The sequence below is a fragment of the Leopardus geoffroyi genome, chromosome A1, assembly GCF_018350155.1.
Source record: "Leopardus geoffroyi isolate Oge1 chromosome A1, O.geoffroyi_Oge1_pat1.0, whole genome shotgun sequence".
NCBI lineage: Eukaryota > Metazoa > Chordata > Mammalia > Carnivora > Felidae > Leopardus > Leopardus geoffroyi.
This window is the reverse complement of record NC_059326.1, coordinates 175,729,945-175,757,619: the sequence shown is the minus strand read 5'-3', so window position 1 is coordinate 175,757,619 and position 27,675 is coordinate 175,729,945. Positions and strand designations below refer to the sequence as shown.

The 27,675-nt window shown below is 47.5% G+C and overlaps 1 long non-coding RNA gene across 1 annotated transcript; it reads left to right on the top strand.

Annotated features, from left to right (window-relative positions):
* Nucleotides 1–358: 358 nt before the first annotated feature.
* LOC123604324 lies at nucleotides 359–25,981 on the top strand. The gene is made up of 3 exons (XR_006715294.1): nucleotides 359–693; nucleotides 15,984–16,049; nucleotides 25,706–25,981. It is a non-coding gene; the product is annotated as an uncharacterized LOC123604324 (long non-coding RNA).
* The last annotated feature ends 1,694 nt before the right edge of the window (nucleotides 25,982–27,675 follow it).

Sequence of the window (27,675 nt, the reverse complement as noted above, 5' to 3'; positions counted from 1 at the left end):
GCAGTTTGGGCAAGGGGATCTGAAACAAGGTGGTAGGGACTAAAGCCGAGCTGCTTTACCTCCTTGAAGCTGGTTTCCACTGAAACGCCCTGAGGTTCCTGTGCAATGTCCTACTCCTCAGGGTCCCTATATGTCCTCTGGGACTTGTTTTCGTTGTAAACACTACCTGGGGACTAATTGTCCTCTCAAGCCACTACCAGAGGAAGTTGTATATACACCTTGGGCCTATTTCTTTATTTTGCTTTTCAATTCTGAAATACTGTTTGTTTGCTTTTTCCGAAGGACATCTATGGAATTGGGGGGACGGTGTTGCCCCAGGAGCACGCTGTTACAAAAGGAGAAGTCACACCAATAATAAAAATGCTGATGATAATAGTGTAGCTAAGAAATGAGGTAATGCATGGGAAAAGCCCTAGCTCAGCTCTGTGCCAGCTCGGAGGACACAAATACTCAGGGAATTCTCCGTCCGTCCGGTGGGAGAGCCAGACACATAAACAGGCCATTACAATGGAATCTGATCAGGGCGGCTCCAGCAGTAAACAGGGGGTGTTCTCAGCTATGGGAGGATCAGCACCTTGCGATGGGAAAGCTTCTGGAGGAAGTGACAATTGAACCTTGGCACCATTGGCTGAGCAGAGAAGAGGAGAAGGGTGACCAGGCCAAAGGAGGCATGGGAGCAAAGGCTGGAAATAGGTAAGAACATGGTGCATGGTAGCACCTGTATATTCCCGGAACTCACAGGGAAGTGTTATGGAGGGCGGGGAGGGGGGAGGCTGGAGGAGTAAGGAGCAAGTCATGAGGTCCGTAGATTTCTCCTGGATGAACGGGGATGCCGTGAAGGGTCTTAAGTAGAGATGTGACCAACCGTGCTTATTGGAATGATCACCCAGGCTTCAGATGTTCTGAGAATGAAAAACAGAGGGCAATGGATTTGAACCTAGCCACTGCCCAGGACTATTTCCTGCTAAGGAAAGAGGGAGCTGATATGTGACCTCTGTCTCCAGGGCTCTCCATCTCTGTATTCCAGAGGTGTGAAAGCAGAAATTGCAGATGTCCTAAGGCCCAGCCTCCGGAGTCACGCAGCTCACTTCTGCTGCATTCTGTTGATCGAAGCAAGCCACAGGCCCGTCCAGATTCTAAATAGACTCCACTCTTTATGGGAGAAGAGGCAAAAGTTAGCAGTCATCTTTGTGTGCACCATGCCTTACTTGTGTATCCTTTTAAATCGTCTGCAACAGAATAGGATACGTAATACGTGCTTAATAAATATTTATTCGGGATTGATTGATTGACCAATTGGTTAAATCATTTATTTATTCGTTTATGTGGGAATCACTGACCATAAAACAGATCAATAGTCTTCTTGGAAGGAAGGAAGGAAAGAAGGGGGGGGAGGAGAAGGGGGGAGGGGAAGAGAGGGAGAGAGGGAGGGGGAAGTGCTGATTCTTGCGGTGTGTCAAATGCCTCTCCAAAGCCTCTCTTTGTCCAGACCCTTCCCCACCTGCCCCAACCTTCTCTTGTCCCTCCACCCTGGCACTCTTTCTCTTGCATATTGCACAGACTGGCACAGATCAGTAAATATTACTCTGAAAGATAAAACAAGGGGATTTTTTTTAAGTCTGCCACATCCCCCAGTCACTGCACACATACGTACACCTTGAACGCACACGCAGATGCTGTTAGGTCTATGAGAATGATGATTCATCTCACCATGTACTTCTCTAAGTCCCCGCCACTGCCATCCTTGTGAGTCCAAATGGGAGCATGAACTGATGTGAGCTGATGTGCAGAAACATTGCCTACAGTCAAGAAAGAAAGAAAGAAAGAAAGAAAGAAAGAAGCGAGAGAAAAGAAAGAAAGAAAGAAAGAAAGAAAGAAAGAAGGAAGGAAAGAAAGAAAGATAGAAAAGAAAGAAAGAAAGAAAGAAGGAAAGAAAGATAGAAAAGAAAGAAAGAGCGAGAGAAAGAAAAGAAAGAAAGAAAGAAGAAAGAAAGAAAGAAAAGAAAGAGCGAGAGAAAAGAAAGAAAGAAAGAAAGAAAGAAAGAAGGAAAGAAAGATAGAAAAGAAAGAAAGAAAGAAAGAAAGAAAGAAAGAAAAGAAAGAGCGAGAGAAAAGAAAGAAAGAAAGAAAGAAAGAAAGAAGGAAAGAAAGATAGAAAAGAAAGAAAGAAAGAAAGAAAGAAAAGAAAGAAAGGAGGGAGGGAGGGAGGAAGGAAGGAAAGAAGGAAGAAAGGAAAGAAGGAAGGAAGGAAAGGTTGCCCTTCAGTGTTTACTGTAACTCTTGATTTTTTCTTTTCTGAAATCACTTTTGCTAAGTCAGTCCCCATGTGGGATCCCCTTTGGTGGGACTTCCGTGATAGCTCTGCTATTGTTAAATTGCATCCCTCAAAAAGCCACATTGAAGTCCTGACCCTTGGTACCTTGGAAAGAGACCTTATTTGGAAATAGGGCTGTTGATAGTGTCATTTGTTGAGGTCAAGCTGGAGTAGGGAGGGCCTTAATGTGCTAGGGCGCAGTGCCCTACAGGAAGAGGAGACACACAGACACGCAGGGTGAACGCCAGGTGAGGACAGAGGCAGAGCTAGAGCGAGGCAGTGACAAGCCAAGGAAGGGCAGAGATTCCCGCCAGCACCCTAAGCTAGGAAGAGGCAAGGAAGGATCCTACCCAGAGTCTCAGAGGGAACACAGCCTTGCTGACACTGTGGCTTCAGACTCCTGGCCTCCAGAGCTGGGAGAGAATAAATATCTGTTGTTTTAAGCCCCCGGGGTGTATATTATGTAATGGCAGCCCTAGGAAACTTAATTGACATGGCTCCCCACAGCCATCTTTGCATCTCCAGTAGGACAAGAGTCTCAAAGGAACCGGGTGATTGATTTCAACTGGGCCAATTGGAATAGAATTTTGGACGTCAAACGCACACCCTCTCACTGGATTCTAAAAAAGGTCCACTTCCTTCCAAATTTCCTATAAAAACTGCAGAGACATTCAAAGATTCAAGGAGGCGCTCTTTTTCTTTTCCTCGAAAAACAAACAAACAAGTTCTCAGGATAACAGGGGCAGGAGGACAGCGTGACGGCGACAGTGGACAGAGAACGCGGAGTCTCAGAGCCGCCATCTTGTTGTCAGCTGCATGCTTTTGCACAGGTGGATCAGCGAGGGTCCTGGAGGAAAGGCCACTCGCTGCTCATGGTTCTGATGAAGCGATGTGTGGGGAGGGACCACGTAGAGAGGTGCCGAGAAAGTTAGGGGACAAACCAGGGATGGTGAGGCAACAAAGGGAGGCTGGGACCCACTCTTGGGCCAAGGGAGCAAAGGAAGAAACCGTGTTAGTGAAATCCATTGGGAACTGCTCTCCATGGAGGTCCACAGCTCCTGGTAGGCATGCATTCAAGCAAGTAGGGGTGAGAATGAAAAATGCCAACCTTCTCTTCATTCTGTTTTTTTTTTTTTTCCAACCTTCTCTTCAGTCTGAACTTTGTCGTTGTTGTTGTTGTTGTTGTTTTGTTTTGTTGTTTTCTCTGCCAAATGGAGATAAGACTACTGACCTGACAGACTTGGGAGAAGTTAACCTGAATTATGAGGGACCCAGGGCAATGCTTGGCACAGAGGCGTGTCCTCAATGTCAATAAACATCTCGTGAACACGCAATGACGGATGGAATGGATACTTTTATAAGGCACACACCATAACTTTCCTTCAGCAAAAAATTTAAAAAGCCTCAAGTGATAGACTTGGATACATTGCGTCTCCACTCCATGTCGTAAAAGGTGCAGAGGGAATTGCACAGCATATTAGAGATAATTAACTCCAAGTTTGAATCAGGGCTTCCAGAATTCAGGAAGGATTCCTCTAGTCAATCTTGCCCTAAAAAGGCACCGAGGCACATGCACAGGAAGGAAAATAGAAGCCAATTAATTCAAAACATTTGGTACCTTGTAGCCTCAAGAGGTTTGGATGGGAGCACTTAGCGACTGTGACTGAAATAGCGAGCGCGTCGGGCCGCATGGTGGCTGGGACCAAGCTACCATCCAGAGTAGGTCCACTTCTAGGGACTGGTGACTCAAAGGCAAAATGCAAGATGGGGTTTCCTGAGCCCCCGTGGGTTTGGAAGGGGTTTGGAACCAAAGGCCCTTTCTATCCCTGGGGAACTATGTTCGAGTCTTTCCCCAGTTGCAAGAGAGAAAGGAGGGCATCGTTGGGCGCCTCCTAAAATACCGAGCGGTGGGCTAGAAGGCTCCTGCACATTGCCCCTGCGGATCCTCACGGGACCCAGGAGATGATGCAAGAAGAACAAACAGGCTCAGGGAGGGCAGAAATGTTCTTATCAGTTAAGCCACCTTGCGTTGGGGTGTTCTGTTACTTTTAGCTGAAGGCGTCCGAACTTGGGCACGTAGCCTTGTCTGACCCGCTCCTCCCAGCTGGTTCCATCTCACCCTCAGGTCCAGCTCTGAGGTCACTCACAGTCACCTCTCTGCTGGACATGCCTCCTACTGGTCCCTCCATTCCATCCTGTTCTGTTTCCTGAAGAACCCTGGTGACTCCTTAAGCTTCCCTTTTTAAGGGATAGCACTCCCCTCCCTGACTAGAATGTAGGCCCCAAAAGGTAAGGGATGTGTCTGCCTTGTTCATCTCAGGTCCCCAGGACCTAGCTTAGTGCCTGGCATACAGTAGGCACTCAATAAATCATCTCTGGGTGAGTGAGAAGTGGAGAGCTGGCATTCTAACCCGAAGCACCTCCCACCTTTGAACTCATTTTTTTTTTAATGTTTATTTATTATTTTTGAGACAGAGAGAGACAGAGCATGAACGGGGGAGGGTCAGAGAGAGGGAGATACAGAAGCAGAAGCAGGCTCCAGGCTCTGAGCTGTCAGCACAGAGCCCGACACGGGGCTCGAACTCACGGACTGTGAGGTCACGACCTGAGCCGAAGTCGGACGCTTAACCGACTGAGCCACCCAGGCGCCCCTCCTCATTTGAACTCTTAAAACACAGCTGACATACAATCAGGTTCCTGGTCTGCAGTTCATTTCTCCACCCACGACTGATAACCATGGTCTCTGAGTGGGAGATCTCAGGCACAGAATTAGAATGGCCTTCTCATCCCTCTGGTCCACCTCCCTGCCTTCTCTGCCACGGCCCCCACCTAATTTGCTGCTGGGAGGAAAAGTCATGTTGGCGATAACATCGTCGATCCCAAGAGCTCTTCGGAATGGAAACTGCAGCTCCGAAGGGCAACGTGATCTGGTCATCGGCAGTGAGTGGAAGACATGGCAAGAGAACCTAGGTTTCCCGTCTCTCTCTATGTCCCAAGACCTTTCCAATAACTGGTCACTTCTCTTAGGTGGAGACAGAGAGAGTCAGGATCAGATCCCAGAATTGCCATTATCTCCAGGGTAAGCTAGAGCATGTCATTTAAATTCTGTGGGCAGCAAATTTACCCACCTGCAGATTGGGGGCTCCACCAGCCTCCTCTGGGGGGTAGGTACGTGTGTGTTTCTTAGAAGATCATTCCAGGGCTGCTATAAGGCCATAAGGGTTATAGCAATGCTAAAACCAACTTGTCCTCCAAGTCCAGGGTCAAGGGACCACCTAAATCAGGCATTTAAAAACATGACCTTTTACAAACACGCAGCCCTATCCTTAGCAAGATGCTTAACCTGAAGCATCGTCGTCTGCTGGCCTCGTCTGACGGGTCATCTATCCCAGCCGCTGGACATCTGGTGCCTGCGGCTGACCCATTAGCTGCCTCGCCTGCCCCCAGAGCAGAATGATCTGTCCTCCGCCTCCATCCAGGCCACCATGAAATATTCAAGCCGCCCTGAGAGCAGATCACTTATTTTGACTGGATTCTGCTAGGATCGTGGGTTGGGTTACAGATGAGAAGTCTGACCAACTAAGAGAAATCAGAGGTCTGGAGCAGGCTGCTTGCAAAATGAGGAATGAACACTGAAAAGTAAATCACAACTCAGGAGCCCAGTCTGCAAACAAATGCAAACTTGGCGAGCTCAAACTTGCTTTGGGCTCCTAAAGAAGTAGCGGAAACCTGAGAAAAGATCCCAGGCAGTGGAGGATTGCAGTCTTTAGAGTTGTGGAGATCAAGGTTCCAATCCAGCGTGGCCGCTTTCTGGCTCTATTCCTTTGGTAAGTTACTGAATGGCACGGAGACTGTTTTTCTCTACAAAAGTGGGGTGGAATAAGTCCTACCTTCCTCAAATACGGTCGGGTATTTGGAGGGACCTGGTAGGCAGTGACATAATGCAAGTTTCCTCCTCTTTTCCAACCAGGGGCTTCTTTTTAATCTAGGTCAGCTTTAGGAGTGAGAGATAGCCAGGCTACATCTGATGGAGGCAGGATGTCATTCACAGATAAGAAAAAGAAAAAAAAAAAAAAAAAGGGCAACATCCTGGCAAGCAGGTGGAAACATGCATGCTAAGCATTGATGGCCCTTTCTGCCTTTAACCCCCACGAAGCCATGAGTTCCGGGTCATGGTTTTGAAATAAATTGTTGCAATGTGAGCGAAAACAAGAAAAGGGGGAGGAGGGGGCTTTGGACTAGAGATCTCGAGAGTCACAATAATAAAAAGAATTCTTCCTACAGGGGTCCCAGCAGTAAAGGTATTCTGTAACTGGGAGTTCATAGCTGTAAAATCGAAATGTCAGTAGATTTAGTGCTATCAGATTAAGTGCCACCCCCCTAATGGCCACCAGCTCTGACTTTAGTACTAAACATCTTACAGATGTTTTTTTATCTCCTTTATCCTCTTTTCCAAACAGTGTCATGATAAAGTCTCAAAGCCAATGTTACAACTTCAAAGCCTTTCACCTAATGGCCCCTTTGGTTCCCCAGGGGACTCTGGGGAGCCAATTGTATACCATGAATTATCCACTGGGTTATATCCAGTTTGCATAACGGACACTCACACTGCAGGAGGAAAACCTGTGGTCGAGGCTCCAAGGTGTCTCTGAGCTCCCTAGCAGCCCCTTCCAAAAGGGAAACTCGATGAAGTCCAGAAGGATCTCTCCCTCCTTAAAGGGAGGCGACACATACTTTGGGGGTGGTTTCTTTGGCTTGGCACCTTTGAAGTGGGTTACCATCTAAAAGGCTTTGGGCTGGATAGTTGCTGTTTGCTTTTCTGGCTGTGGCTTCCGTGGTGCGAACACAGGATGTATCTGCCCTGCCATGTGCAGAACGCCCACAGGATCTGGCAGGCCCTAGGTTCCCCCTCTTTGCCCCCACGATGTGCCGGACTTTGTCTTCATGCATGGATTCCACACTCCGGCTCCACACACTCCATTCATACACTCCACTGACAAGTCTCCCGTGAGGTAGACAGTACAATCCCCATTTGACCGCGAAGGGAAGGGAGGCCCAGAGAGATAAGGTAAGCGGCCCAAGGTCGCATGGTCGGCAAGTGGTAGGGCCCCAGCTAGACCCCAGGTCTCCTGACTCCAGCTGCAGCTTCAGAGGTATAATGAGGGGTTTAAGCACACACACACAGAGCATGTCACAGAGCTGGTACTCAGACCTAGGACGCGAGATCCCAAGTCCAGTGCTCGCTCCACAACATTCCACACCCTCCCAGCCTCCTGCCATCCATTTAATAAATATTTACTGCCTACCTGCTGGGCACCAGAGCTGTTGAAGTCCTAAGGATACAGCTGTGAGTAAGACGGACAGCATCCGTGTCCACGCGGGCTCTCCTTCTAGTGGGGGAGACGGACTATAAATAAGGAAGCTGATAGGTTGACCAAATCATTCTGGTGGAGGTGAGTCTCACGGTGGAAATGTTCAGGGGCCGTGGAGGGAAGGCGGGTGGGGGTGTGGGGTCACCGATTTCGATCAGGAGGGTCAGGAGAGGCTTCTCTGAGGAGGTAGTTATCTGAGAACTGAGTGATAAGTAGGAGGCAGACACAGAAGACAGAGCAAGAGGGGTGAGGGCCGGGAGGTGTGAAGTCTTTGTGACAGGGACTGATACGAGGGAGGGGTGGGGGGAAGGTCATGGATGAAGAGCTTCCGGTGAGGTTGGACAGAGGTTAGCCACAGGCCTTGAGTGCATGTGGAGGGCTGATATTTTCCTGAGAGCATCACAGAAGCGTGAAAGCGTTTTAGGCACAGAGGTGACGGGACCCTAATTTGCATCGTAGAAAGATTACTCTCAGTTGCTGTGTGTGTGTGTGTGTGTGTGTGTGTGTGCATACACACCCTGGGGCTGGGGGTGGGGTTGCAAGTGGGGGTGAGGGAAGCCAGGAAGATGCTTCTGTGGGGGCCCCAGCAGGCCCGGACTAGGGTGGTGGAGACGAAAATGGAGGGAGGAAGCGAGCGGATTTGGGTTATATTTAAAAACAAAGTCATCAGGGCCTGTGGGTGACTTGAAAGTGAGCAGTGGTGGGGGTCAGTGTTCAGAATGACTTACAGGCTCTGGGGTCCCTTGAGGATACCAGGTGAAGAACAGGGCCATCTATTTGGGGGCTGCTGGAACAGGACCGCGGGGGCAAGACCTGGGGGCAGTGTGAAGGCCCTGCAGTGAGGCCCGGGTCTCAGGTCTCACCCTGCGGCAGGAGCCCATCCAGCAAGCAAGCAGAACCCTCTGCCCACAGAGCAGGCAGATCACAATCCCCACTGTGCCCAGAGGCTTCCGGGGGCCCCAGCCAGCCAGGCCCTGCTGCAGCCAGGGCACTGCACTCTCTAGATTGGGTTCCTGGAAAAACTGTTCAATTATTGATAAGGAACCCTCCTGACATCATTGAAAGACGACGAGGCTCTCTCCTCGCCTAAGTCATGCCTCTCTGCCTTGCAGATCTGGGTCTCCCAGCTCGGCAGTGGTGATGCAGCGGGGAGGGCGGGTGAAGGAGAGGACGCAACAACTGAAATGCAGTTCTAACAAAAACACTCAGAATGTAAAAATGATGATGCTAATACTGTAATAACGGGCATTTTCTGAATACTTGCTATGTGCTAGGCAGGATTCCAAGGGACCATACTCTTCTTAAGAACTCTAGGAGGCGGGGCGCCTGGGTGGCGCAGTCGGTTGAGCGTCCGACTTTAGCCAGGTCACGATCTCGCGGTCCGTGAGTTCGAGCCCCGCGTCGGGTTCTGGGCTGATGGCTCAGAGCCTGAAACCTGTTTCCGATTCTGTGTCTCCCTCTCTCTCTGCCCCTCCCCCGTTCATGCTCTGTCTCTCTCTGTCCCCAAAAAAATAAATAAACGTTGAAAAAAAAAATTAAAAAAAAAAAAAAAAAAAAAGAACTCTAGGAGGCAAGTCCTATGGTTATGCCCACTTTACAGGTGAGAAAACTGAGGCCAAAGGAGGTTAAGTAAGTTGCCCCAGGTCACCCAGCTTCGCGATGGCAAAGCCAGGTTTAGACGCCAATAGTCTGGCTCCAGACCCCATGGAAACCCCTACTGCCCTGAACTACCTCATGTGCTATCCCAGGTACAGTGTGGGAGCTGCTAGCAGAGGAGGCTACTTTCCTTTTCCTCATTTAAAATGAATCAGTTACGGGCTTCTGGGTGGCCCAGTCGGTTAAGCGTCCGACTTCAGCTCAGGTCATGATCTCACGGTTCATGGGTTCAAGCCCTGCATCGGGCTCTCTGCGGTCAGCACAGAGCCCACTTCGGAGCCCCGGTCTCCTTCTCTCTCCGCCCTTCCCCCACTCATGCTCCCTCCCTCTCTCAAAAAATAAACAAATGTTCAAACAAAATTTGTTTTTAAATGAATAAAATGAATTAATTAGATGCAATAATGTGGGAAACATTTAACTAAATCCCTGGTAGGGGCTTATATTTCCTATTTTACTTAGATTTACTAACCCCCTGTGAAATGAGGACTCTTGTGAAGCATATGTTACAGAGGAGAAAACTGGGGTTGATAGACACAAGAGGGTCTACCTAAGGCTGGGCAGCTAGGGAAGGACAGACCTAGAAATTGAACCTCGGTCATTTAACTCCAACGGTGGTGACTTCTCTAGCTGCTCTGTGCATATACATATATGTAAACTGTATATATACGAATTGCTCAAGTTCATTGGAAAGAAAGTACCGTTTCAACATAGAGCACACGTGCCTTGTAGTGCGTCCTGATGTTGTGACTGAGCCTTCTCATACCCCCAGGAAGCCTGGTGAAAGATCCATCTGAAGCTAAAATTCCAGCTGCTTCCATGTTAGACCCTACATCCATTTCTTTCCTGTTCCACCAACTTACTGCTTTGCAATAGTCTATTGTTTCTCTTTTATTTTGCTGTCTTTGAACTGTTTTCAATATTCCTCCTTCTCCTCCTCCCTCCCTTCCCTCCTTTGTCATTCAACCAACATCCACTGAGCACTTGCTCAGCAGCTGTGATGTTGCAGAAAGATCACCAGTAGTGGGGCAAAACAGGCCAGTGCTCAAATGTCCTTGACTGACTAGCTCTGTGACGTTGGGCAAGTTCTTTCACCTCTCTGGCCTCAGCATCCCCATCTGTAAAATGGGCTAATCCTCCAATGTGCTCCGCATGGGTGGCCACAAAATAGAAGCACGGTCACAGCTATGAAAGTGTCTGATAGGGAACTTGGCATACAATGGGTACTCGTGCGTACTGATGGACACTGAGACTTTGGGTGTGACGGGAGGCTCCGAATGGACCACAGACTCCACCCTGGAAGAGCCCTCTGCCTAGAGGGGGAGACAGGGCAGAAACAAGGCAGGCTGTGACAGGGCCGTAGGAAGGGGAAGACAAAGTGTCCCGAGGATTAGCAGAAAGGAGAAAGTCTTGTCATGAAAGTGCCTTAGGTTCTACAGAACAGCCTGGAAGCACATTCCTCTCTTTCTTTCTCTGAGGGGTCAGAATGATGTTTTTCTAGGCCAGATCTGAACCTGCCCTGAATCCTCAGTAAAATAGGGCAGAAGGTAATGAGAAGGAATCGAGGTGATCCTACCTGTGATTGAGGCCAGCGGGCTTAGAAGCTGGAGAAAGCTCCCTCGGGCTGCTCCCGTCTTTTGGCAAGAGCCAAAAGTCCAAGTCTGCCCGGAGTCCTGGTTCGGCCACTTCCTAACTGTGTGACTTTCGACAAGGGCCCCACCACCCTAAAGCTTCGGGCCCACCACCTGGAAAATATGACTAAAAACAGTTCCCCCCTGGGGCACCTGGGTGGCTCAGTCGGTTAAGCGGCCGACTTCAGCTCAGGTCACGATCTCGTGGTCCGTGAGTTCGAGCCCCGCGTTGGGCTCTGGGCTGATGGCTCAGAGCCTGGAGCCTGCTTCCGATTCTGTGTCTCCCTCTCTCTCTGCCCCTCCCCTGTTCATGCTCTGTCTCTCTCTGTCTCAAAAATAAATAAAACGTTAAAAAAGAAAAAAAAAAAGCAGTTCCCACCTTTAGGGCCGTTATGAACATGGAGAGACCTATATGCAAATTCAGGGCACATGGGATATGCACAAGGACCAGCTTTTAATTTTTGTTCTCTTCCTCGTAAATGGGGGTATACTGGGGACTCTTCTGAGACAGGTGAATTTTATTGGCCAATTCGAATTTTGGCGGCTCCGGAACAACCAAAGGGTAAGCTCCTGACAGTTTTCGGTTTTCGACGTTCAACAGAGGAAACTCAGAAATATGTGTGTTTTGAATCAATGGGAGCAAGCTATGTACAAGAGAGCTGGGCTCCTGCATTCAAAAGCCAAGTGTAGGGGCAGCCCCCATCCGACCTGATCTCACGCTCACACTGCAGGACAGGTGTAAGGTAGACTTGTTGGGGAGGATATCCGGGAGCACTTTTGTTGGCTACAGCCATCAAACTGGGGCAAACATTGTGTGCGGGCCAGCGCCATCGGTATCTTTCAGAGCTTCGCAAAGCACACACATACACAGGGGCTCCACTGGGCTCATTCATGCAGTCAGCTCATGCATATGCATGAAGTAACTGTCCGGTGACCAATCAAGGGACACCATCTGAGCAGGAAAGGAAAGAGCATTAGGCCAGGGAAGCAGAACTCTGTTCAAATCCAGGCTCTGTCTCTTTCATCTGTTTGAGCCTCAGTTTCCTCATTTGCAAAAATGGACATAAGAAGCTCGGGCTGTGGGGAATATTAAATTAGAGAAGCGATATGAAAATGACCTGACACAGCCCTCGAAGAGTAGTAGGGCCTTAATAAATGCTGGTTAAATTGGAATCTGCCGAGGACTACAGGACATAAAGATTTAACGAATATTTATTGCGATCCTACAGAATGTCAGCCTCGTGTCAAGTTCTGGGCATGTGGGGATGAATAAAACATGCCATTGTGGGGTTTATATCTTAGACAATGGGACGGACACACAAATATCAGAAACGAAATCATAGAAGAAGTAAAACTGATGTTAAAGGACATGACTGCGTTTGCAGTCAGAGACACTCCTGGGCTTGCAAAGTCCCCTTTGGCTATTTCTGGCTTTGAAGAGTGTAGCCATAAAGAAAAATGAGATTCAATACCCCATTCGATTAGAGTTGGTGAAGAGACCCCATCCAACGTGTAAGGGACAGAGGGTGACGTCAGGCTCCTGGCTTGGCCAGCACAAGTCTGCCAAGCATGTGCACCCACCATCCCACTCCACAAACGAAGAAACGGGCCACCACCATGGAGGTCCCAAACTTCTCTTTGCCTGCAAACGTCCCAGGGAGTCAATGGCCTCTGTGGTTATAGTTGAGATGCAGTGTTCCAGAAATCTTCCCTTTGCCCATCCAGTCCCACGCTCCCACCTCTTCCACTCTGCTCTGTGCCCTGGGGAGGCTTATCTAGGTGGATTGAATCTTTGGACCACCCTCCTTGCCCTCTGGTTCCTGGTTGGGCTCAGACAATGGGGAGCCTGAGCGGGCGATGGGAAGGAGGGAGGAGAACAAGGCTGCAGGATTTAGTCCCCTGCCTCCGCCTTGCTGGGTCACTGTGGGTTGGCTGGGTCCCTCTACCAAAAGCCACAGCTCCTGCAGGGTGGGCCTTTCGGCACAGTTCAGGTCACCGCTCTGTCCCCTCTCCCTTCAGGCCTAGGGGAGGTGACAGCACTCAGCTATTACTGGCCCCAGGGAACTGCACTACCCCTGTGGTTTCCCCACATCTTTGTAAATAGCTCCTTTATTAAACTCTTCTCGAATCACTAATTTAAGTGTGCCATCTGTTTCCTGCCAGTCCCTGACTGACACCTCCAGGTTCCCGGCCTGGATACTGCTTTACTCTGTGCATATATTTTTCTGGACCAGTGGAAAATAAGGCTGGAAATTTGGCCATGACAAGGTTGTCCTTCCAAATCTTTGCACATCCTGTTTGCTGTTCAGTTTGGGCCACTCACAAGAGTCTTTCCTGCCAGTTCTAAGAAAAAGTGGTTTTCGGCCCTCGTGTGAGATCAGGAATCTCAGACGTCTAAGGGGACAGAACTCACACAAACCACGGGGGTGTATTCACCTACCGTATGTGGCGCTTCTCACGACTAATTTGCAATGACACACGCCAAGTCCTCAGGAGAGCCCCTGACGCGCAGTAGGTGCTGTCTCAACCTTACTTGGTCGTATCATCGGCTTGCTTTTACTCCCTAATGGTTCACACAGGTATTGTCCCAAACATCCATTCTGCCCTGTAGCCTTGTTGTTATAGATCTGCAGCATGGAGAAATGCAATTCACGTTGTTTCGAACTCCTACTGGGTGCCAGGCACTTCAGGCCGTGTGGCTGAGCGTGGGACTGACGCGGTGAACAGACATGATTTCTCTACCCATTTCCTGCCTCATCCTTATCCTAGCTCCTACCCTGGAGCCAGTTACGTCAGGCCCCTGTTGATGGCTCGGCCTCCCTGTGCGTAAAATCCGTAGAATAATGGTACCTACCTCTTGGAGGTGCTATGATTAAATCAGTAAGATGTGTGAACATGCTTAATAGCACACGTGCTTATTCGAATTTTGTACATTATCTCATTTCGTCTTCAGGGCAACCCTAGAATAGGCAACCTTGCAGGTCTGTGTGACCCCAGAGCCTGGCTCCAGCCCACCGTCTCTGTGGAGATTACGTGGGGGGAACAGAGTTGGAGGAGGGATGTAGCGAACGCATTGACAGTTGCCGTCAGGGTGTTGGGTTGTTACTACGTGCATACAAAAAGGAAAGAAAGACATGGCTGACATGGCTGACATGGCTGACATGGTTGACATACAAAAAGAAAAGAAAGAAAATGGCTGTACCCATGGTAGGGAGGTGGGAGGCCCAGAACCCGTCCAATTGGAAAGCAGCAGCTGGCAGGACTGAAGCTGATCACAGTGACCATCAAACAGGAAGCAGGGGAGGACTCCAACTGTCCAGGTCGCCGTAATTCCCTCCTGCAGGACAGTGAAGGATGAGGACACTTTGACAAGGCCCTGTTCAGCCAGGTCCCCACAGCCAGGCCCAGCTGTACAAAGCAGTGTCAGTGGCTCAGAAGGGACCGTATGGGGGACAAGAGCCCCCGTATATAGTTTCTTCTCTGGGTGGGCTCCCATTTCCCGCTCTGCCTCCGCTCGATGCCTGCACCAAGGCAGGGCAAAACCGCCCCATTTCCCCCCTGAAAGGCATTCACTCGGGGAGGAGAGACGAACAAAAAGCAACGGGGAAATAAGATCTGGCTTCGTCCGATACAAAAGGGTGGGATAAAGGACAATGTGTATCAAACCTGGCATGAAAGAGACCAGGGACGAGGCTGATGAGGTGGGGACCCTCCCGAGAGAGGCTGCCAGTGGGACCTAACAGAGGAGAGCAGCCACTATGAAGGGCTGAAACTTTGCTAGAACTAGCTCAACTGTAGGTTGAAATCTTCTGGCTGGGATGGCTTCAGGGATTGACAGCTTTGGATTCCACACCTAGCTCAGTCTCCTGGCTGGGCTTCCAGCCACGAGCCTCTACTCTGTGATCCCGCCCCCGGGCATGTTTGACTGGACCAGGGGAAGAGGTCAGCTGACCCTAAAGAGACCAATCAGAATCTCACTGGAGGGGACGCCCCCCCCCACCCCCGGGGTTGTTTTGATTTGATTTTTCTCCCCTGTTTTGTTCACTGCTACATCCCAAACGTCTAAGATAATGGCTGGCGCGTAGTAGGTACTCAGTGTATATTCACTGTATATAAACTGTCTCCGCACTTCTCATCAGGATTCAGCCTCTGCAGAGCTGGTACTGAGGAGCCTGCCCCTAACTTGGGATCGGAAGCAGCCACATTCTGCAAAATGGACTGTGGAATGTGCAGAGGGAAAAAGAGGAGGAGTAAGAAACAGAAAGGAGAGGGAAGGAGGCAGAGAGAGTCCCGACAGGCGATGGGAATACATCCCTGTGTCTTCCCGGGCATGTTCCCTGTTGGCCTTAAGCTAGCCTGAGTGAGTCTTGATATTTAAAACCAAGTCATTCTAACCAAAACAGCATGTCTCCTTAGAGTCCCTCCCCAAAGGGATTGCTGAGAATTCCTGTGCGCTCTTGAAGTATTTTTAGCTGAGTGCACTTGGAGGCATGAAGGACAACTTTAGCCCTTCACCAAATACCTTGTCTGATCTGCCTACTGAGACACGGAGGTGGGAGGGGGTAGGGCAACTCTAGAGCCTGACGACCTGACTTCCAATCCCGGCTCCTTCCCACCCATCCTGCAGCCTATGGCAGGTTTTCCGACTTTTCTGAACCTCAGTTCCCTCCTTTGCAAAATGAACATGGGAACAGCTCCTACATCCGTGGGTTATTTGAGAATATAAAGTGCTTTGCACAGCGCTTAGCACACGGTTCGTGCTGGATAAGTGATAATAATGTATCCAATACATCGAACAAGCAAGATTCCTATAAAACAACTTCTTATCTTTGGCCTATCATTTCCCTTTATACCTACTCATTGTGTGCAATCTATTCCTTGCTCCAGAGTGAGAATATGGTCAGGCCCATGAGTTTCCTAATCACTGTTAGGTCATAGAAGGTCCAGTGATCATCCTAATTCAGGGACACTGCCTCCATTCATTACCTCTGTCTCCTCTCCTCTTCCTGATAGGGCCTACTGCCAGCATTTCTGCTCCTCCGTGAGCTTGCGAGCCTGTTTTCTGGATCCTCCAAGAAGGTAAGGGGGTTAGAAAAGTTCTCAGTTGTGTGTTTTGTCGAAGGCTGGCTTTGCACTCTCTGAGTGTGACAGATGTTTTAGGTTGACATTTAGATTTTCTGGAGACGTCCCTGCTGTGACCACCTATGATTACAACCTCTCACCTGCCACCTAGGGTCATATCCCTACTTCCCCTCCTCTGCTGCCATCAGCCACGGTCACTTCCAAGAGCATGCGCCAGACCCAGGCGCCCCACCTCCCACGGCAGGGCATACGACACAAGCTCTCTGAGAGTCCCCGATGGCCTAAGGGCTAAGGCCGAAGCACAAACTCCTTTTCCCAAGAAGTTTTCACAAACTCTACCCCACATTTCAACAGCCCAACCCAGTTCTCTCCTCCAAAGTGGTGAAGAGCTTGGAGAAGTATGCAACTGGTTTTTGGATTTTTCTTTTGTAAAAGGCTTCGCTTGGTGGGCCCCGCCCCACCCGTGAAATGTAGCCGCTGTCGCACCTTGGTGCCTCTGCTAAAACCCCCATTTTGATCTCCTGTTAACAAACCGACACATGCATTTAACCTTTCCGTTCACAAAACGTGATCAGGTGCGTTGTGTCAATTCGTCACAGCAACTCTATCAGGGTGGCAATTCTGTTCTCCCCATGTTACTGATGAGGAAACTTGAGGCACAGAGAGGTCGAAAAGCCTGCCTGAGATCGCCCAGCGGAAGATTTGCAGGCAGATTTGCACTGTCAGCCTGATTCCTTTTCACGGCAGCACGGAGCTTCCCGAAGAGAAAGGCACATAAGGGCTCTGTACCCTTCCTCTGTGCTGCCTGGCGCTTGGGCTGCGAGCCTTCCATGGCCCAGGGCACTCCCGATTCGAGGGATGTCCTAGAGGCCTGCCCTGAAAGGCAGCGGCTTCCTTAGCACAGGACTCAAATACAGACCGAGACTTCCTTGATGCGGATTGAGGCAGCCAGCCCTGTGACTGGCAGCTGGGTTCAGAGAACCGGCCAAAAAAAGCCTTGCTTCCTTTGCACATAAAGCGCCCATTCTCAGCCACACACACTGGCACAGACACTCACAGACCAGAGCCTCAAAGGGCCGGACAATAAAACAGACACAGGCCAGGGCAAGAGATTTTTTTTTCTTTCCAAATGCAAAACGCAGATAATACTCAACACTTATATACCATTTGCATAGGAGCTGAAATTTTTCTAGGAAAGGCAGAGATTTCTTGTGCCAGAGTTTTGGGGGCAGATGGCTGGGGGAGGTGTCTATAAAGACAGCTTTATAGCCTGCGGCCACTTCCTCATGGTGATCAGCACATGGGCCCAAAATACACCAGCTCCCTTTCCCCCCATGTTTCTCGTCTTCTACCCATCTCCCTCTCTCCTTGTCCCCTCCCTCTCTCCATTATTGATACCTTCTAGTGGCCAGCCCTGGGCTAGCTACAGAGATGAATGATAGTCAAACCTGTCCTCTCTTGACTCACAGTCAGGTAGGGAAGCAGAAAAGGAAAAACCGGGGCGCCCGGGTGGCGCGGTCGGTTGAGCGTCCGACTTCAGCCAGGTCACGATCTCGCGGTCCGTGAGTTCGAGCCCCGCGTCGGGCTCTGGGCTGATGGCTCAGAGCCTGGAGCCTGTTTCCGATTCTGTGTCTCCCTCTCTCTCTGCCCCTCCCCCGTTCATGCTCTGTCTCTCTCTGTCCCAAAAATAAATAAACGTTGAAAAAAAATTTTTTTTAAAAAGAAAAGGAAAAACCAACAAAGAAAACCCGGGATAACAAAGACGGAGATACCTGCAGAGTGCTGTGGGACCACAGAGTGGGGAGGAGGGATCGAGAGGAGTTTCAAGATATCTTACAACTGGCGCAGACAGACAAGTCTGAATGGTTGCCCAACGCATCAGAACAGATCCCAGCCTTTACACAGAACTGAGGGATGTTCAACTCGTGGCGGGCTAAGTGAGAGCTTCATAGAGGAGAGTATGCTTGAGTTGAGTTGTGAGGGCATGTTCATTAGACAGACAGACTTCAAGAGGGTGAACTGCAGGCCGAAGGAAAGGTCAAGGCAGAGACGCAGGAAGGAGAGTCCAAAACAAAGTTCCTAAGTGCAAGCCTGTAGTTCGCGGGAGGTTCGTTCAATCAAAGAAACAGCGGTCTGGTCCAAAAACGGAAACTAAACCATCTTATTTGTGACATACATCTGTTGGGCAAGGTAAGGAATTTTCAAGGGTGGTTTTTTACAATATACAATGCAGTACAAGCCGTAGAATGTAATGCCCCAGGAAGGTACAGTTGTGCTGTGCACAGCCTCCCAGGTTAGAAATGGTCAGCTGGACTTCAGGTTAAAGGCCCTTAGCTTGGTGGTCATCCTTTTGCTCCTCTGTCCTTGGAGTGTCTGGAACCCCCTGATTCTCAGTGGCCCAAATACCTAGATTTTGTCCAAAACCCAGTACTGGTTTTCCCAGATGTAGGAACATGATGAAAATCTAATTGACCGCACCCTGGTCTTGGGGATGCTAGCCCCTGATTCTCAGCTGCCCCAGTCTTTGTGTAATTAACCTTTGGACCCCAGAAATGAAGGCTCCATAACAGAATTCGAAGGTCGTCTCCAGGACAAGAAGGAGCTTCTGGGCTGAGACCTTTTCTCTCGGCACTCTGAATGTCAAAACCCAATCGAGTATAACCGCCATTGCTTGGATCCATATCTCTAAAGTGACCCAGCCTGAAAGGCACCAAATAACATCCAAATTTTACCCCCACGCAGTGAGAAAGGAAGAAAAATAAAATCAGGCTACTTCATCATGTGTCTCTCATGAACGCGTCTTATGAATATTTTGCTTTAAAAGACTAATGTGCTGAGGACTTGGGAAAACGTATTTGTGTGCATTCATTAAGTCTCCGACTCAGAAACACATTCTGGGACTAATTATTTTTTAACTAACTAATCAGCATGTTTCATTCATAAATTGGGATTTATCAGTACAGCACATGAAAGGAGAGAACATATTATTATTTTAATTTGGTTAATATGCAAAAACGCGCTGTGTTTGTAATGACCTGCTTTCACTGAAGAGAGGCAGGCTAGAAATAGCAGCAGCTTTCTCTAATGAGGGTGCTGGCTCCCGGCCCCAGCTGCTCGCCACTAGATACTCTGTTTGCTCCCTGACCTACCAGTGCGTGTGTGTCTCCTGCAAGGAGACAGGAGCGATTTCCTCAGGAGGGGAAACCCTGAACGCCAGTGTGCTGGTTCTTCTGATAGAACCAGTTACACCCGCTTTGTTAGTGGGGGAGAAAAAGGAAATCGTGGAGCACGAGGGTGGAGGGTGGTGGGAAGGAGCATTCACTTTTGTTGGCTATAAAACACACACGCGCACACACACACACACACACACACACCCTGAACCTGTCAAGAATAGGGCCCGAATCCATTAATAAGAGATTCCACTCTAATCTAGTGATTCGTGTCTTCTCTCACCCTATTGTGCCTGCCATCCGAGGTGCTGTTTGTCTGTCATGCAAATAAATCCTATTCTGAAGTCCCCTGATAAAGGGATTTATTTATCAGCCCGACCTGAGTATCCCATTTGTTCCTGCAAATGAGCAGCTCCTCCTGGCTCCCACGCACCCTGATTTAGAGCCACGGAACTAGGGCTGCAGGTTCGCCCAGTTTATCAGGAGCCTGGATTATCTCCCCACCCCCTCCAACTGTCAGGTCCTGCTTTGAACCAGAATTGTCTTGCCCCCGTGGCCTGCAGAATTGCTCTGGCCTCACACAGAAGCGCAGTGTCGGGAGGGGTGGGGGCAGAAGTCACCGCTGGCCTTTCAGTGACGTACTGAAGCAGGGTCCAGCTGCATTCTTTCTGTCCAGCCCTGGTGCCAGTCTGCCTCGGTCTCCGGCTGGGGACATCCTGATGTGGCACATTCTAGAACCAGGAGCTGCTTTTTTGTTTTAGAGAAGGACATTTCCTCTTCCGTTTTTTTTTTTTGTTTGTTTGTTTTTTGGTTTTTGTTTTAATTTTTACTCTATTTTTAGAGCTATTTTTAAATTATGAAAGAAATACAACACGTTCAGTATAGAAAATTTAGGAAAAGGGGAAAACTATCCATTAAAAAGTCTATAATCCCACCACCAAGAATGCACAGTCCTATTTGGGGTGTTTCCTTCTGCCCCTGTGTGCCCATGGCAGAACAGGCCCTCTCAGTGAGTGAGCAGTCGGGGCTTCCTCTATTTGTGAAGCAATACTGTATAGCAGGGTGGGGGAAAATTATGCTGTATTTTAAATGTTTACATGCAACAGAGTCACATGATTATTAAATGGCAACAGTATATCTGTGAGCAAGTGTAACTATTCAGAGTATCCCTGTGATTATTTATAAAACTGCATTTAGGGGCGCCTGGGTGGCGCAGTCGGTTAAGCGTCCGACTTCAGCCAGGTCACGATCTCGCGGTCCGTGAGTTCGAGCCCCGCGTCGGGCTCTGGGCTGATGGCTCGGAGCCTGGAGCCTGTTTCCGATTCTGTGTCTCCCTCTCTCTCTGCCCCTCCCCCGTTCATGCTCTGTCTCTCTCTGTCCCAAAAATAAATAAACGTTGAAAAAAAAAAATTAAAAAAAAAAAACAAAAAAAAAAACTGCATTTAAAGATCATGTCGAGGGGTAACTGGATGGCTGAGTTGGTTGTGCGTATGACTTCAGCTCAGGTCATGATGTCACAGGGTCGGGCTCTGTGCTGACAGCTTGGAGCCTGGAGCCTGCTCTGGATTCTGTGTCTCCCTCTATCTCTCTGCCCCTCTCCCACTTGTACTCTCTCTCTCTCTCTCAAGAATAAATAAATAAACATTAAGAGAGAGAGAGAGAGAGAGATTGTGTCAAAAGGCTAAATTTGAGACCTTAAGTGAACATGAGACCCAGTCAAATTGCTCTCCTGGGTCCTGTACCCCACCCTCATGGGCTTTGTCTATGTGCCTTTGTGCTTGTATTATATTAGGGATCATACTATCTTCACATTTTTATATTCTGATTTCATAGTACTTTGTTAACATTTTTACTAGTCAATAAAAATTCTTCTGCAACCAAGTTTTGATGGCTACCCAACATTCCATATGAAAACTTACCACTTAAGTTTTACCCATTTAATTGAACACTTCAGATGATTCAGATGATTCCTTTTTCCCCCCCACTATGATAAATAATACTGCACTGAACATCTTTTTTTCATGTTTATTCTTGAAAGAGAGAGAGCGTGCGCAGGGGAGGGGCAGAGAGAGAGGGAGACAAAGGATCTGAAGCGGGCTCTGTGCTGACAGCAGAGAACCCGACATGGGGCTCGAACTCACGAACCTTGAGATCACGGCCTAAGCCGAAGTCAGATGCTTAATCGCTTAATCGACTGAGCCACACCAGGAACCCCTGCACTGAATATCTTTATATGAAAATCTTTGCAGCTCTCTGTGGTTACTTCCTTTGGATGGATTTCTAAAAGGAAAATGACTCACTCACAGGCTAGGAACATTTTAGTGTCTTGTTTCACGTTGCTCAATTTATTCCCAGATAGGTGGTACTGATTTATCACGAAAGTTAGAACATTTTCATTGCTGTAATTAGTCTTTAATTGCAGAACTCATTCACAGAATACAGGCTCTCTGTACTCTCCTCCAATCTCTGCCTCCCTCAGAGGTAGCCACAGTTTGCAATTCAACAACCGTCCTCTGGTAAAGCATTTAATTTGTTATCTGAGCGTTTATATGAAATGTGTCTCTATTGAACTAATAAAAACTTGTGTATCTCTGTAACTATAGGAAACATGATATTTGTGTGCCCGCACAATGTAAAAGTCACTTTTTTACACAAATGATATATTGTATGTATGTTGCTTGACTTCCCCTCCCCCCCCCCCCACCTTCGGCTGTCTTGGAGCTTTTACTGTGTGTATATAAATCTACTAACCCTAACTTTCCATACAGTTCCATGGGATAGATATAGCCTAGTTTTGACAACCATTCATCTCTGCACTTTTTGGTTGATCCCATTTTTTTTTTTTTTTTTTTTTTTTTTTTTTACGAAGAGTGCTGTGATGTATACCCTTTTACACAAGCAAGTTATTTGAACAGGTTTTTTCTTTACAGCAGAAACCAAGAAATAGAATTTCTGGGTCATGGGCTATATACATTTTTGACAGGCACTGCCAGAGTGTAGAGGGTGTTTTAAATTACTTTTATTAGGGATATTCTAGAATGCCTCGGACTTAGGCTTCATTATCAGGATGTAGATCTGAAATGTTCTATTAGGTGGCATGTCACCCAAAGGTCTGTTCATATAGTCAGTCATTCATTCATCTGTCCATCTCTATCTTCGGAGGATCCAGCATGGCCCTTCAATACATAGTACACAGTTGTCAATGAATGTGGGTTAGGTGCTCTCCTCTTCACCAGCCACACCCTTGAGGGGCCTCACCCCGACACCCGATTCCTTTCCACACCTGCCAACCCCTAGCTCAGCTTTCCAGACAGCGCTCAAATTTCGCCTCTTCTTGGAAGCCCTCCCCGGAGCCCAGGCCGAGTAAGGCAGCTTCTCTTCCATGTCCCCATGGCACCCTTATTTTCCTGGCTTGTCATGCTTCCTGCAACTTGGAATCTAGTCATCTCTCCCCTCTTGGCCTGGATAGTCTTGGAATCTCAAGGGTGCGTCACCTGATGCATGTGTGCGGACCGCTGACTGCACCACGTGCATGTACATAGGGCAGTCTGTCACCTTCGAAATGGAACGGGCCAAGCGTAGGCAGCATTTTTCAGACAGAGCACCACGGAAAAAGGCTGTAAACAATTAGATGGCTAATAGTTGACCCTCGATGGTGATCATGATGTTGATAAAAATGATGAACGATCGGTAAGTAGAATATATCATGAACTCTCCCCCACACACAAATTTAGAACCTGGTCATTCACCTCTCTGGAAAGTGTTCATAACACTCCTCACTTCGATATTTCTCCGTGAAATCGAGAAGTTTCTTAGGCAATTTATCTTTTAAAATGCATCACAGGGATGACAAACAGCAGCAGAAACATGGCTCAAATAGTTGGAGTGTGGCAGCTTACTGTCATCAATCTCTGGGCAGGGTCTCAACTATGAAAAGAAATGGATGAAAAAAAGACTGGAAATAAAGATATCAGAATGTGAATAATGGTGGCGTCTGTGGAGTTAGGGCAATGCATGAGGTTCTTTGTGCTTGTTTAAACCTTTTTGATTATTTTGCCATGCATATAAATTCATTTTAAATCAGAAAAATAGAAACCCCAAAAAAAAAAAAAAAAAAAGTCTAGAGGGGGCGCCTGGGTGGCTCAGTCGGTTAAGCGGCCGACTTCGGCTCAGGTCATGATCTCACAGTCTGTGAGTTCGAGCCCCGCGTCGGGCTCTGTGCTGACAGCTCGGAGACTGGAGCCTGCTTCGGATTCTGTGTCTCCCTCTCTCTCTCTGACCCTCCCTCGTTGATGCTCTGTCTCTCTCTGTCTCAAAAATAAATAAACATTTAAAAAAAAAAGTCTAGAGGTTAATCATATTTCTAAGGAGAGAACTTTAAATAATTGCGATGTGTGTACATAGATGACAGAAGAAAGTAGTTCCAAAAGGACTAACCTGAAATATTTGCTCACAGATTACCTAGTCACTCATTCAACATTACTTGGATACATGGCGAGGGGCGGCGTGGCTGGATGCCCCCCTCATGAAGCTCACAGTTTAGTGGGAGCCACAAACTCAAGTACTAATGGGGGTCAGGCAGCAAAGAGAAAGAAGTGAAATCCACCTGCTGGCCCACTATTAATATTTACTAACATTTGCATGCCCAGGTAAAGAGTATAAATGGAAGTCCATCCACCATATGTCGGAATACTTACAAGTTATAAATAGAATTAATAAACTGAAGTATCGGGTAGTCTCCTACATTGACAAATACACCTTTACAATGACCTGTAAGGCCAAGTTCAAAGTTAGAATTCTCGGACTCCTCAGACTTCCTTACCTAAAGATGATGATACGGAGAGAACTGGTCCCTAGCCCAAGATAACACACACATGTGCGCACACACACACACACACACACACATACACACACTGCAACAGACCATCCACTCTTCTACTCTTCCCATGCCTGACTTGAGCTCACACAGAAAAGGACTTTGTGCAAGTGGATGGGCACCTTGGCCTGCACATGCAAGTTTCATTCCTTTCCCTCCCCACCAAAACACCCTAGCTTTCTCTTGCCGTTCCTTAGGCCTAGGGTATGTATGCCATTCACCTTTGGAAGAACTAACTGACAAAGAGGTCTCTACAGGCTCTGGAAGCCGGCACAGGTCATATGGGCAGGGAGTTTCAGGGTCCCTCGGCTCCAGTAGTATGGTTTATAAGAGGTAGTGCAGGCATCCCTTGGCTCAGTGAACTTCTGGCTGCATGAAGAAGGGCACCTTTGGAGAGGGGACAGAGTGGTGCCTCTAAGGCATGGGGCCAAAGGCAGGGTCCCACTTGCCTGACTCCTTAGTCAGCATTATCAGCTGGATGGATTGGGACCATGGCGAACTAGATAGCAAACGCCCTATCTTACAAGAGTAGCAACTACTTAACTCCAGCCCCAAATTGCCATATGTAGGAATCCAGATGGCCACATCTTCCATTAAAAAAAAAAAAAAATTGGGGCGCCTGGGTGGCGCAGTCGGTTAAGCGTCCGACTTCAGCCAGGTCACGATCTCGCGGTCCGTGAGTTCGAGCCCCGCGTCGGGCTCTGGGCTGATGGCTCGGAGCCTGGAGCCTGTTTCCGATTCTGTGTCTCCCTCTCTCTGCCCCTCCCCCGTTCATGCTCTGTCTCTCTCTGTCCCAAAAATAAATAAACGTTGAAAAAAAAATTTTAATTAAAAAAAAAAATACAAGTCTTGGTTTTCTTATGAAATTGCATAATTTCTACATGATAGCAAGTAATAACTTTAAAAAAAGGTAAATTACTCTGCAAGCCCAATCTAAAGTATCCGTGAACCACCTGTCTGTGACCTCAATGGAAGGAAAGAAAATCAAAATTCCATTTATATGTTGCTTGACCATTATTTGGTTTTGAAAATGATATTCACCAATTCATTCATGTCACTCAAGCCCAGAAGTACATGATGCTATGTCTCCATTGCTGTACGTACGTTTGAATTTCATGCATCTTCTGTTTTCCAGCAGAAATCCAATTTACTTGGTACCTTCCAGTACTGACATATGTCCCCGTAACCCATCAGCAAAGGCCTGATGTATGGGTTTTTTTTCCTGATGCTGAGTTTCATCATGTTCTCCTCTGGTCTGCCAAAATGACTTGAGCACATACCTCTCACTGCACTTCCTATACACCTGCTGTCATGAGCTCTTTATAACCATCAATTTGAGAATCATCTGCGAGTCCCCAGAGCCTACCACGAAGTCACATCGTAAACTATTTTATTTGTATGTGTATTTTATTTGTTCTGAGCTGAGTTTGTGGGCGGTTGGTGCTCTGTAATCACCCACATCTCCCCAATCACAAGTGAGTAATAATCATAGCTGACATTTCGTGGACATTTGCTCTAGGTGGGGAGCTCGGACAGGAGCTTTACATGCATTGCCTCATATTATCCTCGCAACTAACTGCTTAACAATGTTTATCCCTGTTTTCCAGATGCAGACACTGAGGCTCAGAAAGACAAGCAGACCTGCTCATGAGTCATCCAGCAAATGGCAAATGGCACTCTGGCAAATGGGATTGAGACCAATCCTGCCCCATTTAAAAGGTGTGTGTTCCTAACCAGTAAGTCAGTGCTTCCCTAAAAGTGCCACCAACAGTCCTTTGAGATGCTTTCAGCATAAACCCTGAATTACTAGACTTGTGTTTGAGTTCATATATGTTTATTTCAGAGTGTGTGAGGAAAAAGTAAATGACAGCATCTGTTTATGACATGACGTTGCTTTTTCTATTTATGTTGGTCTACAACATTTTCCTTTTCAACTTATTTAGCTAAGTTCTAAAAAATTGAGTCCATTTACAAATAACATTGGGTGAATAATAGAAAAGGTAATATAATAATACAGCAAAAATTATGTGCTTGAGCATATAAAAAGATTAGAATTCGAAAAACTCTGCCTCGTAAACCACCATCTAGGGATTAAAAAGAAACACAAGCACAATGAAATGAATGTTTAAACTCGCACCATGCACTTGCAAGTTTGTAGAACGTTGCTTAGAAAATGCATCCCAGACCCTGCCTAATGAGGGCTCCAAGCAGCCTCTAAATTCCTAAATTTGAATCATGTTTATTTCTTTTCCCTTTTTCTATTTTTAGAACTTAAATGGCCGAATGGATTAAAAAAAACGCCTCTAAATGAAAAATGAGCGAGGGGCCTGGAGCTCTCCTCTGCCTCATTTTAACTCTGAGCAAATGGTGAATTACAGCACCCTGGACATTGTGGTTTCTAACTGCCAAGCTGCCAGGCTCTTAAATAACAGCCACACAGAAGTGTGGCCATAATGCTACCTATTTCTCTTGCTAAATTATTTATGCATTTATTATATTTTACATGGGCTGTTGAACCTGAAGGTGCTTTTGTGGGGACCGGGTCATTTCTAGAAACCCATTACTGAGAATCAACTCAGCTACCTTAGAAACGGGTACATCCAACTGTATATTGATCATTAATATTATATAATTACTGCCTCTGTAGTTGTTTTGGGGGTGGTGATGACTTTACACGTATTCATATGTGTGTGTGTGTGTGTGTGTGCACTATCCAATGGCTTCAAGGCAATTCACCTCATTAAGAAGCTGTTTAACATTGAGGGTATATCAATACAGGCTAGCTTAATGCAATCGTGGAACTGTACCTAAACTTACTTGGCCCAACGAAGCTATTACCCTGTATAATGTGCCTTACACAAGATTGAAGTGGTTTACTAAGTTTATAAAACCACTCTCCAGGATTTACAGTGACTGATTCGCCAGAAAGATCTTCAGCATCGTAGAAGTGTTATGCCAATATAAACTTGGTGTATACTAATAGGAGATGGCTGTATTTTTCATAAAGCAACACAAAAGAGCAACGATAAAATCTAGAGTACTCTTTATAAGATCTTCCAAAGTGTGTTCGTTGTTAAATCCAACCTAACATGTATGACTTTGGATTTACTCGTGGCTTGAGTGTCAGAAAAAAAAAATGAAAAAATTCAACCTTAATTCATCACACACTCATTAAAGGCCTACTATGTGCTGGCATAATGTCAAGCCCTGAGGATACAAAAGAGAAAAGAGTGCCTGACCCAGAGGAGCAGCTCTAGTGACTGGGATCTAAAAAGTCATTTACATAATAGTCAATTACATGGCCAAGCGTCTCTGCCAACTTAGGAGAAGACACCACCTTTGCTGGGCGGTCAGAGGAGGCCAACGAGGGTGCTTGAGTAGGAGTTCCCCTGGCAAGCAAAGTAAGTGTTGTTGGCAAACAGACACACATGGAAAGGCCTTAAGGACATTGTGTGATGAGCTTGGGAGACATTTTTTGACTTCTCCAAAGACTCTCCCTTTACCTTTGCTAGCAGAATTCCGATTTTGTTTTCCGTTTCATGTTGGGAGTTCTTTGGTCTCAGGAAAGGTGGGCCCA